Source organism: Somniosus microcephalus, chromosome 8 (genome assembly GCF_052327205.1).
Source record: "Somniosus microcephalus isolate GS21.2 chromosome 8, FLI_Smic_1.0, whole genome shotgun sequence".
In the NCBI taxonomy this organism is placed as follows: domain Eukaryota; kingdom Metazoa; phylum Chordata; class Chondrichthyes; order Squaliformes; family Somniosidae; genus Somniosus; species Somniosus microcephalus.
This window is the reverse complement of record NC_140994.1, coordinates 205,618,156-205,638,722: the sequence shown is the minus strand read 5'-3', so window position 1 is coordinate 205,638,722 and position 20,567 is coordinate 205,618,156.

The window sequence follows — 20,567 nt, the reverse complement described above, 5'->3', positions numbered from 1 at the left end:
GAAGTATATTTTCTATGATGTACTGAAGTGTTTTGCCTTAGGAAGAGTAATTGGTTACTTTGAAAACTAAATTAGGATGCTCTCACTCTTGTTGGTGAATATATATATTATATTAAAATATAAATGTCTCTCTATGCTTAGTTTTAGAGCTGGAGATATCTGGTGCAAGGTAATTAAAACATTCATGAGTAGAACAGTGACTAAGAACTGATTGAACAATGTTAGTCTAAAGATCATTTTTATCAAGTTGACAGATTCAGGATCACATGTGATATGAGTAAGCTGCAAACAAACTCAAGCTTTGTCGTTGGGAGCAAGGGATTAAATCCATATAGCACAACCATTGAGTGGGCCACAATTAAGATCTAAGCCAATTTATGTGCTAAAAATCCAAGCCTTGTACAGTAAAAAGGCTCTAATTATTTTACTCCTCCACTCCCACCAAAGACTGCACCTTAGTTTTTTGCTTTTCCTGGTCTGTTAGGTTGGTCCCATTGTTTGATCCCTGCTGCTGCTGTTTGGGTGCCATCTCTCTCCTTGCTGCTGCTTGCTTGCTCCTCGTAGACCAATCGGGAATCAGTCTTTTCTAATCCCCAGATGCGGGAAAGCTTTCCTTGTGCACAAGTACTCAAAAACTCCTAAAGGAATCATGTGTTCTATAGAAGGAACTCACTGCTGTCTTAAGAAATTTATCTCAAATCAGCTGTATAAATATGCAATTCCATTTCATTTTGTTAGATTCAAAATAAGAAAAAAAAACATATCCTAATTTCATCTCAAAGTTTTGCCACTGAATGATTAGTGATGAATCTCAGGGCCTGACCTTTTTCTCCAACATCTTAAATGAACAAGAAATATGAGGAAAAATGCAAAAACTGTGAACATCTTCGGATAATAGGGGTTGGATTTTCCTCTGATTGGCAGAGTAGTGACAGATTAAAACTACTACTTTGCCCCAAGAACCACTAACAGCACTGGAAGAGGTTAAATTATCTCTCATGAGTAGTCAAGGCACTGTTACCATTGAGGAAGAGTCCATGCCACTCATTTTAACTTTGTGTGATAGTGTAAAGCAGGTGATAGCGCATCGGTAGCCCATTTTAAATCCCTCCCAATTTTTATTTCCATTGAAGTCATTGAGGGATTAGTTCAGAACTACTCTAGTAAAGAGCTGGCACAGACATGATGGGCCAAATAGCCTCCTTCTGTGCTGTAAATGTCTATGGTTCCCCTGTTAGCTTTTGAAAATTCACTTTTCTGGAGCAAGTTACTAATGCGGCAGAGATAATATTTGACATTGTCTGGATCGAAAGACACACTGGTTCCATTCAGACCACCTTATGTCTTGTGGCAATAAGAGTCCGATGCAGTTGAATTCCTGGAGAAAACTACAATTTCAGTTTCAATTCATTTTTCAATATGAGAGAGTATAGCTGATAATGGATAAATTATGAAGGTTGCTGAAACATCAAGATTTTCATGTTTTGAGTAACTACTGATGCATTTATTATTATTGTAGGACACTGTCAGAAAGAAAGGAGGAGGCTTGATTTTCTTCACATTCTGTGGTTTTGTTTCATGGCTCTGCCAACCGCGAATACTAATGTATCTATGGAACAATTAAGAGTATGTCAGTGAAAATTTAACTCATGGTAGGCATTCTAAAATTATCAGTCAAAATATCTGATGTGTGTTGCATAGAAACATAGAAACATAGAAGATAGGAGCAGGAGTAGGCCATTCGGCCCTTCGAGCCTGCTCCGCCATTCAATGAGATCATGGCTGATCATCCAAATTCAGTACCCTGTCCCTGCCTTCTCCCCATATCCCTTGATCCCTTTAGCCTTAAGAAATATATCCAACTCTTTCTTGAATATATTTAATGAACTGGCCTCCACCACCCTCTGTGGCAGAGAATTCCACAGGTTCACCACTCTCTGGGTGAAGAAATTCCTCCTCATTTCAGTCCTAAATGGCTTACCCCTTATCCTTAGACTATGACCCCTGGTTCTGGACTTCCCGGCCATCAGACACATCCTTCCTGCATCTAGTCTGTCCAGGCCTGACAGAATTTTATAGGTTTTGATGAGATCCCCTCTCAATCTTCTAAACTCCAGTGAGTATAAGCCCAACCGTCCCAATCTCTCCTCGTACGTCATTCCTGCCATCCCAGGTATCAGCCTGGTGAATCTTCGCTGCACTCCCTCCATGGCAAGAATGTCCTTCCTCAGGTAAGGCGACCAAAACTGCACACAATACTCAAGGTGCGGTCTCACCAAGGCCCTGTACAACTGTAGCAAGACATCCTTGTTCCTGTACTCGAACCCTCTTGCTACGAAGGCCAACACACCATTTGCCTTCTTAACCGCCTGCTGCACCTGCATGCTTACCTTCAGCGACTGGTGCACAAGAACACCCAGGTCTCTTTGCACTTCCCCTTCTCCCAATCTATTGCCATTCAAATAATAATCTGCCTTCCTGTTTTTGCCACCAAAGTGGATAACCTCACATTTATCCACATTATAGTGCATTTGCCATGTTTCTGCCCAATCACCCAACCTGTCCAAATCATACTGGAGTTTCACGACATCCTTCTCACAGCATACCCTCCCACCCAGTTTTGTGTCGTCTGCAAATTTGGAGATATTACATCCAATTCCCTCGTCCAGATCATTAATATATATTGTGAACAGCTGGGGTCCTAGGACAGATCCCTGCAGTACCCCACTAGTCACTGCCTGCCACTCGGAAAATGACCCGTTTATTCCAACTCTTTGCTTTCTGTCCGCCAACCAGTTCTCTATACAAGTCAATACCTTGCCCCCAATCCCATGAGCCTTAATTTTGCACGCTAATTTCTTATGTGGGACCTTATTGAAAGCCTTCTGAAAGTCCAAATACACCACATCCACTGGTTCCCCCTTATCTATTTTACCAGTTACATCCTCAAAAAATTCTAGTAGATTAGTCAAGCATGATTTACCTTTTGTAAATCCATGTTGACTTTGTCCGATCCTGTCACTGCTTTCCAAGTGCTCTGCTATTACATCTTTTATAATGGACTCTAGCATTTTCCCCACTACCGATGTCAGGCTTACTGGTCTATAATTCCCCGCTTTTTCTCTGCCACCTTTTTTGAATAGTGGGGTAACATTAGCTACCCTCCAATCCATGGGTACAGTTCCAGAGTCTATCGAGTTCTGGAAGATGACCAGAAATGCATCTACTATTTCTAGGGCCACTTCCTTAAGTACACTGGGATGTAGATTATCAGGCCCTGGGGATTTATCGGCCTTCAGTCCCATCAATTTTCCTAACACCATTTCCCTACAAATACTGATTTCTTTCTGTTCCACCCTTTTATCAGACCCTATGTTCCCCGGCATCTCTGGGAGGTTATTTGTGTCCTTCTTTGTGAAGACAGAACCAAAATATGTATTTAGTTGGTCAGCCATTTCTTTGTTCCCCATTATAAATTCCCCTGATTCTGACTGCAAGGGACCTACGCTTGACTTCACCAATCTTTTTCCCTTCACATATCTATAAAAGCTTTTACAGTCAGTTTTTATGTTCCCTGCAAGCTCACTCTCATATTCTATTTTCCCTTTCTTAATTAATCCCTTTATCCTCCTTTGTTGAATCCTAAACTGCTCCCAATCCTCAGGATTATTGCTTTTTCTGGCCAATTTATATGTCCTCTCCTTGGATCTTATGCTATCCCTAATTTCCCTTGTTAGGCACGGTTGAGTCACCTTTTTTGTTTTATTTTTATGCCAAACTGGGATGAACAAATTCTGTAGCTCATCCATTCAGTCTTTGAATGTTTGCCATTGCCTATCCACCGTCAACTCTTTGAGTGCCATTCCCCAATCAATCCTACCCAACTCACTCCTCAGACCATCGTAGTTTCCTTTATTTAAATTGAGGACCTAGTCTCTGAGTCAACAACTTCATTCTCCATCTTAATGAAGAATGCGGTCATATTATGATTGCTCCGACCCAAGGGGCCTCGTACAACAAGATTGCTAATTAATCCTTTCTCGTTACATAATACCCAGTCTAAGGTGGCCTGATCTCTGGTTGGTTCCTCGACACATTGGTGAAGGAAACCATCCCGTAAACACTCCAGGAATTCCTCCTCCACAGTATTGTTACTAATTTGGTTGGCCCAATCTATATGTAGATTAAAGTCACCCATGATGACTGCTGTGCCCTTATTGCATGCTTCTTTAATTTCCCTTTTAATGCCATCCCCAACCTCCGCCTTACTGTTTGGAGGTCTATATACCACTCCCACTAATGTTTTTTTCCCTTAGTATTTCTCAATTCTACCCATATAGATTCCACATCATCAGAGCTAATATCCTTCATTACAATTGTGTTAATCCCTTCTTTAACCAGTAATGCTACCCCACCTCCCTTTCCTTTTTGCCTATCTTTCCTGAATATCGAACACCCCTGGATGTTGAGTTCCCAGCCTTGGCCATCCTTGAGCCACGTTTCCGTAATCCCAACCAAATCGTATTCGTTTACCTCTATTTGCGCAGCCAATTCATCCACCTTATTACAAATGCTCCTCGCATTAAGACACAAAGCCTTCAGGCTTGTTTTTTTAACGCTCTTAGCCCTATTAGAATTATTATTTACTGTGGCCACGCTTGATTTAAACCGTTGATTTCTATGACTGCCACTTTTGTTTTTCTCCTTCCTATCTTTTGCTTTTATCCTTGTTTCCCTTTCCTCTGTCTCCCTGCTCAGGTTCCCAACCCCCTGCCATTTTAGTTTAAACCCTCCCCCACAACACGAGCAAACACTCCCCCTAGGACATCGGCTCCAGCCCTGCCCAGGTGCAAACCGTTCAGTTTGAACTGGTCCCACCTCCCCCAGAACCGGTTCCAATGTCCCAGGAACTTAAATCCCTCCCCCTGGCACCATTCCTCTAGCCACGTATTCATCTGAAGTATCCTTCTATTTCTACTCTGACCAGCACGTGGCACTGGTAGCAATCCTGAGATTACTACCTTTGAGGTCCTGTTTTTTAATTTATCTCCTAACTCCCTATATTCCACTTTTAGGACCTCATCCTGCTTTTTACCTATATCGTTGGTGCCTATATGCACCACGACAACTGGCTTTTCACCCTCCCCTTCCAAGATGTTCTGCAGCCGCTCGGAGACATCCTTGACCCTTGCACCAGGGAGGCAACACACCATCCTGGAGTCTCGTTTGCAGCCGCAGAAACGCCTATCTATTTCCCTTACAATAGAATCCCCTATTACTATAGCTCTACCCCTCTTTTTCCTCCCATCCTGTGCAGCAGAGCCACCCCTGGTGCCAGGAAGTTGGCTGCTGCTGCCTTCCTCTGATAAGCCATCCCCCCCAACAGTACCCAAAGTGGTGTATCTGTTGGAGAGGGGGATGGCAACAGGGGACCCTTGCACTACCTGCCTGTGCCTAGTACTCTGCCTGTTGGTCACCCGTTCCCTTTCTTCCTGTCCAACCTCTACCTGCGGTGTGTCCTACTCCATAAACGTGCTATTCACGATGTCCTAAGCATCGTGAATGCTCCAGTATGCATCCAATCGCAGCTCCAGTGCCGTAATGCGGTCTGTCAGTAGCTGCAGCTGGATGCACTTCTTGCACATGTAGTTGTCAGGGACACAGGAAGTGTCCCTGATTTCCCACATATCACAGGAGGAGCATATCACATGGCCCGGCTGTCCTGCCATGACTTACCCTTTAATTAATTAAATTTAAATTAAATCAATCAATCCCACTAATTACACTACAGTTAACTGGTTTACCAACAGTCCCCGCTACACCAGAGAGACCTTAGTAACTATAAACCACGGAGTTAAAGTTTAAAAAAAGAGAGAAATACTCACCAACCAATCACTTACCTGCTTCCTGGTGATGTCAAACTTTGATTACTTTTTACCTCTCTCCCCCGCTGTTGAATTGGTAAGCCTCGCCTCACTGCTCACACACAGGTCCGATGCTCTGGTTGGGCCTCGCTGCTCCTTTTATCCTCCACCTCGCCTTACCGCTCACACACAAGTCCGATGCTCTGGTCGGGCCTCGCTGCTCGCTGATGCCGCCGGTTTTAAGCTCTGCCGCGCTCGCTGTTCCCCACACAGGTCCGCTCTGGTCAGGCCTCGCTGCTCGCTGATGCCGCCGGTTTTAAGCTCCGCCGCACTCCCCCACACAGGTCCACTCTGGTCGGGGTTGCTGCTTAGTGATTACTGCCTTTAATTCTACCTGTTCATTTTATGGTATACTTGTATATCTTTATAAGGGTCCAGATTTTCCTGCAGCGGTGAGATCAGCGACATAGACCATGAAAGTAGCCATCTTATGCACTGATCACACCATCCATAAGTTCCTCGATACTTTCCTGCATTTCTAATTCGAATACTCCACAGCGATAGTGGCAATGAATCGGAAGCGGCACCTGGGGAGTTGCCACCCAAATGGAGGTGTACTTTTGCTGGGTTGTCACTGTGTAGGGTTGCAGTCAGCCTCTGTGCTTCCTGTAAACGTAACATTTTTTTAGAAAGATTTATACTCACCTGTTGGGCCTGTAGAGCACATCAATCAGGGAGCCCTGTGGCCACTGGTGTTCCCCTGCTGCCTTTTCGACGCTCTACGCCTGGGACTAACACGCATCCTTTCATGATGCAAATGGAGGGAGATGTGTTGGAGGACGCATTTCTCTCATTTGTATTTAGTTTCTTACATCCGCTCATAAAAGTGTACTGTCTGTTTCTAGGCCGGGCAGCAGGAAACGGTGGTAGTGGGGTTGGGTATGCATTCTCAAGCAACTTGCCACGCTGTCTAAGACAGAGTTACGCCCCTCACCTCGGTAGGGGGCAAGGGAACAAAAAATCCAGACTAATGACTGTAAAGTCAGATTGAACTTGATTTGCAGGTTAAATCACAATGGCCTGCATTTTCCTGGGTGTGGACTTTTCTACTAATTTCTTCACTAATAAAGCTTCACTGGTCTAGACTACAATGTTACCCAATGGCATTGAATATAATAGGCAACAGGCTATTCCTTTAATGTATCACCAACTGTATTAATTATTTGCTCTCTGTAACGGAACTAATTTACTGCATTTTAAAATTTCCAGTCAGCAGTCTAAAATTGTAATATGACACCTATATAATCTATTAAAATCCTAGTCACGCACAACACATTGATGAATATGGGAATAAGTGACTACCATTTTTAGTGAAGTACGGGCCATATCATTTAATTAATTCAAAACATAAATGATCGAACTGTTTACAGGAGCATACAGCCAGTTTCCTGCCATGCCTGGTACTTAGCTCCAGTCACGTAAGAGGAAACAAAGGGGCATTTTTTTCATTAAAATAGTTTATTAGTCATTGCAACATTTTTTGAGTAACTGAGGGTTGGATGACAAGTGCTCCTGCCCACACTCTCTTCCCACTAAATTAATTTACCCTAGGCAGTGACAGACCATTATTGGTTAAATGGCCACACGTTGAAAAATGGAGTGCCAGACAGATCCAGGAAAAGCAATCAGTAAACTGATGAGGTATCCATATTACATGCAGGTAAATATCCCAAATTGTAGTTAACATCAGACAAGTCTATAAAATGAAGTTCCATTATTCCAACACTGTTGATAGTAGTGTTTTTGCTGTATATAAGCCTGACAATAAATTATCTCCAGCAATAGTTCCATCAAGGAATGGAAGATCTATATGAATGCACTGATGTGCCATTATTGCAACTTATACCATAAATCTTTGAGTTGGTGCATACTCCCTCCCACTCCCACAAACAGCTTTGGAATATTTTTGGCATGACAAATATGCATTATACATAAAGATTTATGGTGCATAGATGTTTGGAGTAATAGGAGAAAATTTTGCATATATCAGTGTGGAAAAATAAGACTGATCTTGAAAGTCCTTGCTTAGGCCCATCATTCTTTATTCGTTCATGGGAAGTGGGTGTCGCTGGCAAGGCAAGCACTTATTGCCCATCCCTAGTTGCCCTTGAGAAGGTGGTGGTGAGCCGCCTTCTTGAATTGCTGCAGTGCATGTTAGGGAGGGAGTTCCAGGATTTTGACCCCACGACGCTGAAGGAACGGTGATATACTTCCAAGTCAGGATGGTGTGTGACTTGGAGGGGAACTTGGAGGTGGTGGTGTTCCCATGCACCTGCTGCCTTTTTTCTTCTAGGTGGCAGAGGTCATGGGTTTGGGAGGTGCTACCGAAGAAGCCTTGGTGAGTTGCTGCAGTGCATCTTGTAGATGGTACACACTGCAGCCATGGTATGCCGGTGGTAGAGGGAATGAATGTTTAAGATGGTAGATGGGGTGCCAATCAAGCAGGTTGCTTTGTCCTGGATGGTGTCAAGCTTCTTGATTTTTGTTGGAGCTGCACTCACCCAGGCAAGTGGAGAGTATTACATCACACTCCTTACTTGTGTCTTGTAGATGGTGGAAAGGCTTTGGGGAGTCAGGAGGTGAGACACTCGGCACAGAATACCCAGCCTCTGACCTGCTTTTATTGCCACAGTATTTATGTGGCTGGTGCAGTTAAGTTTCTGGTCCATGGCGACCCCCAGGATGTTGATGGTGGGGGATTCAGTGATGGTAATGCCGTTGAATGTCAAGGGGCGGTGGTTAGATGCTCGGTTGTTGGAGATAGTCATTGCCTGGCACTTGTGTGGCTCAAATGTTACCTGTCACTTATCAGCCCAAGCCTGAATGTCATCCAGGTCTTGCTGCATGCGGGCATGGGCTGCTTCATTATCTGAGGAGTTGCGAATGGCGCTGAACACTGTGCAGTCATCAGTGACCATCCCCAATTCTGAACTTATGTTGGAGGGAAGGTCATTGATGAAGCAGCTGAAGATGGGCACCGCCCTGAGGAATTCCTGCAGCAATGTCCTGGGGCTGTTATGATTGACCTCCAACCACCACAACCATCTTCCTTTGTGCTAGGTATGACTCCAGCCAGTGGAGAGTTTTCCCCCTGATTCCCATTGACTTCAGTTTTACTAGGGCTCCTTGATGCCACACTCGGTCAAATGCTGCCTTGATGTCAACGGCAGTCACTCTCACCTCACTTCTGGAATTCAGCTTTTTTGTCCATGATTGGACCAAGGCTGTAATGAGGTCTGGAGCCGAGTGGTCTTGGTAGAACCCAAACTGAGCAACAGTGAGCAGGTTATTGGTGAGTAAGTGCTGCTTGATAGCACTGTTGACGACACCTTCCACCACTTTGCTGATGATTGAGAGTAGATTGATGGGGCGGTAATTTGCTGGATTGGATTTGTCCTGCATTTTGTGGACAGGACATACCTGGGCAGCAGGTTTTTCCCTCGTGTTGGTTCTCTCACCACCTGTCGCAGGCCCAGACTGGCAGCTATGTCCTTCAGTACTCGGCTAGCTCGGTCAGTAGTGTTGCTACCATGCCACTCTTGGTGATGGGCATTGAAGTCACCCATCCAGAGTATATTCTGTGCCCTTGCTACTCTCAGTGCTTCTTCCAGGTGGTGTTCAACATGGAGGAGTACTGATTCATCAGCTGAGGGAGGGCGGTAGGTGGTAATCAGCAGGAGGTTTCCTTGCCCATGCTTAACCTGAAGCCATGAGACTTCATGGGGTCCGGAGTCAATGTTGACGATTCCCAGGGCCACTCCTTCCCGACTGTTTACTATTGTGCCACGACCCCTGGTAAGAAAGGTAAGATTCTGTGAGTATGAGTATGTCAGGCTGTTGCTTGACTAGTCTATGGGACAGCTCTCCCAAATTTGGCACACTTCCCCAGATGTTGGTGAGGAGAACTTTGCAGGATCGACTGGGCTGGCTGCGCCATTGTCGTGTCCGTAGCTGGTGCCGAAGTCGATGCCGGGTGGTTCATTCGTCTTTATTCTTATTGTTTTTCGTAGCGGTTTTTTACAACTGAGAGGCTTGCTAGGCCATTTCAGAGGACAATTAAGAGCCAACCACATTGCTGTGGGTCTGGAGTCACATATAGGCCAGACCGGGTAAGGACAGCAGATTTCCTTCCCTAAAGGACATTAGTGAACCAGATGGATATTTATAACAATCTGATAGTTTCATGGTTTATTTAATTAACTGAATTTAAATTCCCCAGCTGCTGTGGTGGGATTTGAACTCATGTCTCTGGATCATTAGTCCAGGCCTCTGGATTACTAGCCCAGTAACATAACCACTATGTAGATGGTGGAAAGGCTTTGGGGCGTCAGGAAGTGAGACACTCACCGCAAAATACCCAGCCCCTGACCTGCTCTTGTTGCCACAGTATTTATGTGGCTGGTCCAGTTAAGTTTCTGGTCAATGGTAACCCCCAGGATGTTGATGGTGGGGGATTTGGCGATGGTATTGCTGTTGACTGTCAAGGGATGGTGGTTAAACTCTCGTTTGTTGGAGATAGTCATTGCCTGGCACTTGTGTGATGCAAATGTTACCTGCCACTTATCAGCCCAAGCCTGTTATTTTAGCAGAGGTTTTATCCAATTATTTTGAGTAGGTTAAAGGTTTTGCTAAAATAGCAAAGAAATGTTTCAGACATGCATTAAGAGTTTGTATGCTCGTTGCAATGGCTTAGGGGGTAAAATTCAACTTTGGCGCAAAATGGACAGTGGATTGGCTGCCAGTTATTCACCCGCCAAAGGGAAAGGCAAATTGGGCGGGTGTACAACAGGCACCTGATCTGCTGCCATCTATTTTATGTCTCTGCCGAAGTTGAATTTTATCCCTTTAATTTCAGGGCCTGTGTCGAATTGGGAAAAAAACAAAATTTTCACTGATTCAGGAGCACGGAGTTGATAAAGACATAACAATTCAGCCATTGCACTGCAAGACAAGTGGAGGTTGTGAGCACAAGGATGTGCAATCTGAAGGAACCTGTGATATGGCACCAAGCCAGAGATTAGAGTGAAGTATTATCATCACCAACAGTCAATTAATTACATAATTAATTAGGCCAGATGCTGTGCTGTCAACCATTTACAGTTACACTATGCTGTACATAGTCTTCATACTGCTCATTTGGTGGGCTCCCCTGATGGCTCAGCAAACATATCCAATGAATAGCTGAGCCATACAGATAAGAAAGGGGCAGCAGTAGGGATGCTATAATTGGCCTTGACCAGGGAGGGGGAAGTTGGCTGGTGCTCCCACTCCTGATCGCCATCCTGCACTGAAGGGATTATTACTAGTCCTAGCCCCTTTAGGGCTACCCCGGATCAGGCATATTCCTCAGACGTTCACTTTCAACTAAAGTTTGAGGTAACCGAATCCTAAAGACACTTAATTGGGTCTAAAGGTCCAGACTATCTCTCCCTAAAGGAAAGGAACAACCTGAAAATGTTACCATCCTCCAGATAGCACTTTTAATAAGTTTAGCTAGATTGTAATGTTCCAGATAATATGAGGGTCCAGAAAACTCCCCCAGAATTCTGCAACTCCTCACCAAAGAATGTACAGAGATTGAGTTTGCGAGTTTGATACAGAAGTATTATGTGAGACAATTCTAAAAATATATAGATTTATTAAAGATCCAACATATAATTTACAGTTGGTGAGTCAATCGCAACATTAACAGTTCCAAAAAAAAAAGCTTACAGTTCTATTATCAGAGAACCTACTCTCAAATCTTAACTTCGCTACAGTTTTACAGTTCTTAGTTTTCTACAGGATATCCACCAAAATCAAATACAGTACCTTTGATCCCCGAGGTACAAAGAGTTAAAGACTTACAGAGCTGGCTCTGAAGCCGAGAATCACTTTGCCCCTTTAAAGTTAGTCTACTATCCCATTTGAGAGTTCGATGTTTATACCCTTTTCCAGTGGTATTTCCTTTAAGGTTTTCTGCTGATGTAAGCTAATTATCTCTAGTCATTTTTCTGCTGACCCTTGCAATTCTTACAGTCACCTCAGCTGGTAGCACTACAGAACCATGTCTCTCCTCTAGGTGTTCTAAGTTTATCATAAAAAACAGTGTAACAGCAGGTGCACTTTACTTGGTATCATTTTTATGAAGGCAGATGTTTGTTACTTTTATGTGCTTCTTTACAAGGTGTAAATTAGAACACCTTTTACAGGGTGAACTATTGTCTTGTTCCCAAAGGTTCAGACTGTCAGGAGCCTTTAATCTTCTGTTTCAATAAGATTATTGATTCAGTGTCAACAACTTATCTTATCTCAATAGCCAGAATGCTATCACAGCTTTTTCATAGTTAGTTTTCTGGATTTCCAGACCCAGTTTCTCATGTTTTAATAAGGCCAGAATTCTTTCATAGAATGGTGTCTTTTTCTGAATAGGTTATTTGGCTTCTTCCTTCACAACATCACCTGCTGAACATGTAATTGTGCAGATATCGGGTGAGGAGAGGATCGGGCTTGGCCCGGCGATCAAAGTCTGTTGATGTTCACTATTGGCCACTCAGGTGAGATACCCAGAAGGCACCCTACACTTTTGGAACTATACTCTAATTACTTTGGGAAAGGAAGAGAAGGAGAAGTTTAGCAGAGAAAAGTGTTGAGAGAGAATAAAGAATACACCCTTTCACATCAATCTTAACTGGTTTAAGATATTGAAATCTGCTATATCCTTGCTAGTTACGTTATCAGCAATACACATCCCATAACTGTAACATCTTATTTGGACCCATTCATATATGGCTTGGAGTGGCTTAATCTTGCATTCATATGCTCAGTCTGTCTCAAATCAAAGTGAATATTAAAGTCAGACTCATGAGTCTGTCGTTGCCTGTGTCTGTATTGTCACCGTTTTAGAATATGGGTACTAGATTCACCAGTTTTTCATCTATTTGCACCTCTCCAATGTCCATTTGCTCCCTCATAATGATTTTCAGTGCTTCATAAGTGTCCTGGTTGGTGTCTAGCAACACTTGGGGATAAAAATCATCTAATCCTGGGGATTTATTTGTTTTAAGCTCTTTCAGTTTATCTAGGAATTCCATCTCATTTATATCAAATTACTGAATTTTCTCACTGACCTGCGAATGATCATTTATCAAGTCTAAAACTACCCACTCACCCTCAAAATGCCTTCACTACCGTGTGCCCTTGTAAATTCCTATACCTTGCTCTCTAAGGGCTCGATATTAATGTGTGTTTGGAGGCGGGTTGGTAGCGAAAATTGGAAAAATTGCGGGTTGGCTGTGAACCCGCCTCCAACCCGCCCTAATGCTAATTCCGCTCCCGAACTGACCCGACACCAAACAGCAAGGCAGGCAGTTAACAGCCTGTTAACTGCCTTGCTAATCCTATTTTAATCAGCAATTCTGATTTTGGTGCTTTTGGCTCCTGTTTGCCGTCTTCCGAGAAACACGCCAGCTGCAATGAGTCGGGTTTCTCGAGGACATGATTTCTTGTCAGTTGCTGCAGCCACTTAAAAGCGCTCCTGCAACATGGCTGACATTCAAATGTCACAATTGTGTTGTTGGAGGTTTGGGATAAGATTTTGCAACTCTACTAACCTTGTGACTGGTCAAGCTGACAGCCACCTGCAGTGTGACCTGATTGGAATAATCTCAGGCCACTTTGACTGTGCACTTGCAAGCTTCTTGCCTCAATTGAAATCTATAGCAATGGTATGGGAACAAGGTATATCCTCTCATCCTGGTTGTCAGATTCGGAGGAAGAGCAGCTGCGGCAGCACCACAACCAGCCACAACAGCAGCACCAGCACCAGGAGCACCAACCTCCTCCTCACCCACCTGATCAACCTGATGCTGCACAGGGCAAAGAGCATCAGCGCAGGGCTGCACCTCGCCACAGGAGAAACCCCAACACAGGGTTTACAGGCAGAGGATCAGCTTCCTCAGCATGACTGAGCAGCAGTGCCAAAGGAGGCTGAGACTTTTGAGAGACGTAATCGCTGACATCTACGCAATGCTGCACCAACACCTGTGTAGTGTATGTACCTTTAAGAGAGAACTACTTTTACAGCTCCTGTATACTGTAGTACCGGCAGTGACCACACCTGTATATAAGCCTTGAGCAGGCATCTATACTGTTAGTTTTTAGACTACCCTCATCCAGTAAACACCTGTTGATTGTTGATCTGCAGCCTCCGTCTATTTATTGAAGAACACCATACCTTAAGATTCACGGATTCAACAACCTGTAGCCCAGAGGAGCGGGTGGACACTCCTTACCAGTGGCTGTCAAAGTCACCACCACACTCAACTTCTTTGCTTCGGGCTCCTTCCAGGGATCAGCTGCAGACATCAGCGGCATTTCCCAGTCGGCCTCACACAACTGCATCATGCAGGTCACCGATGCCCTCTTTGCAAAGGTGCACAATTACATCCACTTCTCCACGGATGGCTTAAGTGTGACCATGCGTGTGGTTGGCTTTGCCACTATGGCAGGCTTGCCAATGGTGCAGGGCATCATTGACTGCACACATGTAGCCATTAGTGCCCCCTATCACAACCCAGCTGTATTTCTCAACCACAAGGAATTCCAGTCCCTGAACGTCCAACTGATGTGTAACCACAGGAAGATCATCATGCATGTTTGCGCTAAGTACCCTGGCAGTTGCCATGACTCCTTCATCCTGCGCCAGTCTACTGTGCCTCAGCTCTTCCATCTGACAACCCAATTTTCTGGATGGCTACTTGGCAACAAGGGCTATCCCCTGAAAAAGTGGCTTATGACACCGATGAGGAGGGCATCAAACGAGGCTGAGGAACGCTACAATCTGAGTCGCTTATCCAGCAGAAGCATCATAGAGCAAACCATCGGCTTGCTCAAAATGCACTTCTTATGCCTGGACAGATCTGGTGGAGCCCAGTATGCACCAGCCAGGGTGTCCAGAATCATTGTGGTCTGCTGTGTTCTGCACAACATCGCACAGCATCATGGCTTAGTGCTGCCGGATGAACAGATGGCTCAGCACACACACTCCTCGGAGGAAGAAGAGGAGAAGGAGGATGGGGAGCCATGCGTGTGGGTCCGGATATGGCCAATGCGGCCACACGCAACCACATTGCTGGCCGTCTGGCAAGGGAAGCACTCATCCATGCCAGATTCGCATAAGCTTATGCTTCAAACACAGGTGGCTGGCAGATGGAGATGAATATAAGGCCGACATTCTCAAAACCTCATGCATCATCTGTCCAACAAATGGTGGTATCCGCTCACTCTCACCACCATCATTATAAATGGAATTAGCCTTGAGCCCTCACTCTTGAACTTCCATTTCCCAGAACACATAGGCCAGAACCTCAACTTTTCACTACCACTTTTGTTTAATTACATCACAAAAGGATGACACACGACATTAACAACACTATAAAACACCCAAGTGACTAACCTTGTGACTATTTGTGCTTTAACTTCCTCTTACGCATGCTCCTACGTGGTGCTTCCCCTGTAGCTTCAGCAGATGTAGAGGCACCTTGCTCACTTTGGTGCTACACCTGCTTAGACGCCTTTGGCGGCATCCTGTGTTTGGGAGCCTGTGAGGGCTCCCCCACAGTCTGCTCTTCCTGCGGCTGTGCAGGGGCTGAGATGGCCATCTCAGTTGGGTGAGGAACCTGGGGCTCTGACCGAGGGCTCCACAGTGGCATGGTCATGTGCGTGCTTGGAGAGGAGCCCACACTTCCTTGTTGTCTGCCACCAACGTCCCTCTCATGGGTCACCCGCACTTCACTGCTAGCAAGTGGCTGGAGAGCAACCTGCTGCACCTCAGTGGAGCCATGAGGACCCCCTCTCAGTACTGACAGTCCTCATAATGGGGATGTCCATGTGCCTCTGGTGTCTCTCCACAATAGATGCCCACCTATCCTCCATAGCAGACAATCTATTTAGAAGAGTCACCGTGCTCTGTTGAGTGTGGTGACTTATGTCCTCCAAGGAGGTTGCCACCCTTTCCATGGCAGCACATTCATACGCCATTGCCTCCACAAAGGCAGTGCTCATGTTAGAGATAGACTCCTCCATTCTCTCCACACTCGCAGTTATCCTGGATGCAAACCCTGTCAGAGACTCCTGCACTTGCACTCTCTTTCTGGATGGCCCCAGAGGCACAGCGCCTACATGCAGCTGAGCTGAGCTAGGTGAGTCCTGTGACCTATGACGAGGACTCTCCACTGCTGTCGCTGTCTCCAACATCTGCGGATGCTCAATTGTGAGCTGTGATGCACCAGGTGACTAATTTGATTGAATTTTTTGAGGGGGTGACTAGGTGTGTGGATGAGGGTAATGCAGTGGATGTGGTCTACATGGATTTCAGTAAGGCCTTCGATAAAGTCCCGCACAGGAGACTGGTCAAGAATGTAAGAGCCCATGGAATCCAGGGTGCCTTGGCACATTGGATACAAAACTGGCTTAGTGGCAGAAGGCAGCGGGTGATGGTCGAAGGTTGTTTTTGTGACTGGAAGCCTGTGGCCAGTGGGGTACCACAGGGATCGGTGCTGGGTCCCTTGCTGTTTGTGGTCTACATTAATGACTTGGATATGAATGTAAAAGGTATGATCAGTAAGTTCGCGGATGATACAAAAATTGGTAGGGTGGTAAATAGCGAGGAGGGTAGCCTCAGTCTGCAGGACGATATAGATGGGTTGGTCAGATGGGCGGAACAGTGGCAAATGGAATTTAACCCGGAAAAGTGCGAGGTGATGCACTTTGGGGGGACTAACAAGGCAAGGGAATACACAATGAATGGTAAGACCCTAGGCAAGATGGAGGGTCAGAGGGATCTGGGTGTGCAAGTACACAGATCCCTGAAGGCGGCGGAACAGGTGGATAAGGTGGTAAAAAAGGCATATGGGATACTTGCCTTCATTAGCCGAGGCATAGAATATAAGAGCAAGGAGGTTATGATGGAGCTGTATAAAACACTGGTTAGGCCACAGCTGGAATACTGTGTGCAGTTCTGGTCGCCACACTGCAGGAAGGATGTTAACGCTTTGGAGAGGGTGCAGAGGAGATTCACCAGGATGTTACCAGGGCTGGAGTGCTTCAGCTATGAAGAGAGACTGGGCAGATTGGGTTTGTTTTCCTTGGAGCAGAGGAGGCTGAGGGGGGACATGATTGAGGTGTACAAAATTATGAGGGGCATAGATAGGATGGACACTGAGGAGCTTTTTCCCTTAGTAGAAGGGTCAATAACTAGGGGGCATAGATTCAAGGTAAAGGGCGGGATGTTTAGAGGGGATTTGAGAAAGAACTTTTTCACCCAGAGGGTGGTTGGAGTCTGGAACTCACTGCCTGAAAGGGTTGTGGAGGCAGGAACCCTCACAACATTTAAGAAGCATTTGGATGAGCACTTGAAATGCCATAGCATACAAGGCTACGGACCAAATGCTGGAATATGGGATTAGATTAGACAGGGCTTGATGGCCGGCGTGGACACGATGGGCCGAAGGGCCTCTATCCGTGCTGTATAACTCTATGGCCTAGAAATTCATTGTAGCCACTTTTGGGGCGGTAAAGTCGGGCGGCCGCTAAAGTTTGCGCCCGGTGCAAAATCGAGGCCACTTCTCCGATATTCATTAGCTTCGCCCTAAGAGTTTGCTCGAGCGCTAAAACTGGCGCTGCACGCCTCTCTTTAGGCGCTAAGCCGGAGGTGCTGAGCGAGAGCGCCGAGGCCGGGCGCAGCACAGGTGTGGCCATCTCGTGATAGACAGCAGACACCCTGGCGCCGGCCAGCTCTTAAGGGGGAAGGGTCGACTTGGTCTGCTGCCACGCCCTGGATAGTGGAGCCCTCCAGCTAGGCCTGAACACTGCTGCTGGACCCAAATAGCGCCTGAAGCCATGCAGAAGGCCCGTGAACGAGCGCAGCGCTTCTCAGAGCTTGATCTGAGTGTGCTGGTTGGTGGTGTGGAGAAGAGGCGCCATATTTTGTACCCGGACAATGGCAGGAAGGCACCGGTCCGCGTCTACCGGAGAGCCTGGAGGCATGTCGCCAGCAAGGTGTCAGCCAATAGCGAGGTCCCCAGGACCGGTGTCCAATGCCGCAAAAAGTTTAATGACCTCACTCGGATTGTCAGGGTGAGCACCCTTTCCAGTATCCTCCTCATCCTTGCATGTGCACCTCACATTATGAGCAAAGGGACCTGAAAGCCCTAATGGCCAGCCCTCATCCAGCAGCTATGGGACAGGCATGAACATCAGTTGCACATTCTGCACTTAACACACTGGCCAAGCTATTCCACCATGGGAGGCAGTGCACACAAGATCAGGGCTACACACTGGCCAGGCTATTCCACCATGGGAGGCAGTGCACACAAGATCAGGGCGACACACTGGCCAGGCTATTCCACCATGGGAGGCAGTGCACACAAGATCAGGGCGACACACTGGCCAGGCTATTCCATCATGGGAGGCAGTGCACACAAGATCAGGGCTACACATTGTACTTAGAGGCCGTCCTTTCTCTTGCAGGCCAAGCTGGCCAATAATAAGAAGAGCCGGACTGCGACCGGGGGTGGCCGACCCCAGATCCAGCCGCTCACCGAGCTGCAACATCGCGTGGAGCGCATCATGGTGGCCGGGTGATTGGCCCTGTTGCATGTGGAGATGCCGACCCTGTTCTGGGCACCAATGGTAAGGACATCACCTTTTGGACCTCTCTCGTCCCACTTGCGCATCAGATCTACATCCTTTGCCACTGTCCGACCAATGCGTTGAATGCCACCACTCATGCATCCCTCGCTGACCCCCTCTCCTCACTCTAAAGCTACTCTTGTGCCTTCCTGCTTTCAGATGGTGAGGAGGAGGTCCCTGAACTTGCCAGTGACAGCCCCTCAGAAGAGGAGGAGGAGGAGGAGCAAGAGGAAGGCGGCCCATCAGGGGAACCCTCAGCCGCGGCAACCCATGCGAATGTAGGGGACACGTCTTCCCTGGAGGGGAGCGTGGCGGAAGTGTCGGAGGGGAGGTGAGCTCATGGGACCTGCGGACTGCAGAAACGCGGGAGGGGGGTGGAAGCTCAGCGGCCTTCTCCCCAGAGGGGGGAAGGGTCGGAGGGGAGTCCAATTGCTGGGCCCAGCGGCGTCCAGCAACGCAGGAAGGGTCGGCCAGCTCGGCGGCCTACTCCCCAGAGGGGGGAAGGGTCGGAGGGGAGTCCAATTGCTGGGCCCAGCGGCGTCCAGCAACGCAGAAAGGGTCGGCCAGCTCGGCGGCCTTCTCCCCAGAGGGAGAGTCCGGCCTCCAGTCCGGAGATGGTCTTCGCCGAGGAGATGGAACGCCTCGAGGACTTGTCCGCGGACATCGGAGCGCCGGCACAGGGAGCTCATGGGGGTAGTGGCACAGTTGCCTGAGGCCATCGAGTCCCTCTCTCGGAGTGTGACCGACGTCGGGGCCTCACAGGCCATCAGTTTGGCGGAATTCGGGGCAGGTCAGGCAGCGAGTCGGGCGGCATTCGGGGCAGCTCAGGCAGCGAGTGGGCAGCTGATCAGTGGTGCCGTGCAGTCACTGGGTGCTCTGATGAGGTCACTGAACAGGTCAACACAGGCACTCACTGCTGCCACACTCGCTGTGTCAGCCAGGCATCGCCAGGGCACCCGGCGCGCTGCAGCAGCACAGCGGTCTGTCCCTCGGCAGATTGGTGCGCATGCTGCAGTGCAGGCCCGGGCGAGTGCCAGTGTCTCAGGCGACCAGCGAGCGCCTGCCATCCGCCAGCTTGCCCCCATTCCTCCAGCCGCCACTGCCACTCCCCCAGTGGAGCTGCCAGGAGCTGCTGCAGCGACTGATGCTGGCCAGCCACAGCTGCAGCATTCAACAACCGCCCGCTCGACGGCCAGACCTCGACTAGGCCGACCCCCAAGGTCATCTGCCATCACGACATGTGCCCCTCTGGAGCCTGCCCCCAGCCTTGCAGCAGCCAATGGCCTTACTTTGAGGAGGAGCAGCAGGGCGGGCAGGGGCCACACAAAGATGGCCAAGGCATCGCCCTAGCGGGCCAAAAAGTCGAATGTGTGGCCAATTGTGTTTGTTTTTTGAGGCCGAGAATTGGATGTTTGTTTTTTGAGGCCGAGAATTGGATGTTTGTTTTTTGAAGGCCGAGAATTGGATGTTTGTTTTTTGAAGGCCGAGGATGTGATGTTTGTTTTTTACGAAGGCCGAGGATGACGGCCATTTTAGTTGCACTGTTTTGTTAATCCTCTCCAGGTTGTGGGAGCGAGTAATGTGTTTGAGTGTTTTTTGGGGGTTTCGTCTGTTTTTGGTTTTCATGTGGGAAGGGCCCTGAGTTTGTACAATAAAGCATTTTATTTATTAACATTGTCCATGTTTGATCTTTGAAGTGTTTGTTGCCTTAACCGGCTGAGGGCTTGCGGAGCAGCTGCAATCATGTTCTTTCATTGGCACAAGCCATTCCCTGACAGGGGGCCTAGAAGTGACGTTCAATAAGCCGCCAACGGGTGGCCCTTGGACCTTGTGCCTCCCTCCTGGGCTGGTACTCCTCGTCCTCCTCCTCCTCATGCTCCTCCTCCTGAGGTGGTGGTCCAACGTGAGGTGGCAGTGCCTGAGTCCTGCGGATAGCCAGGTTGTGCAGCATGCAGCAAACGACGACGAATT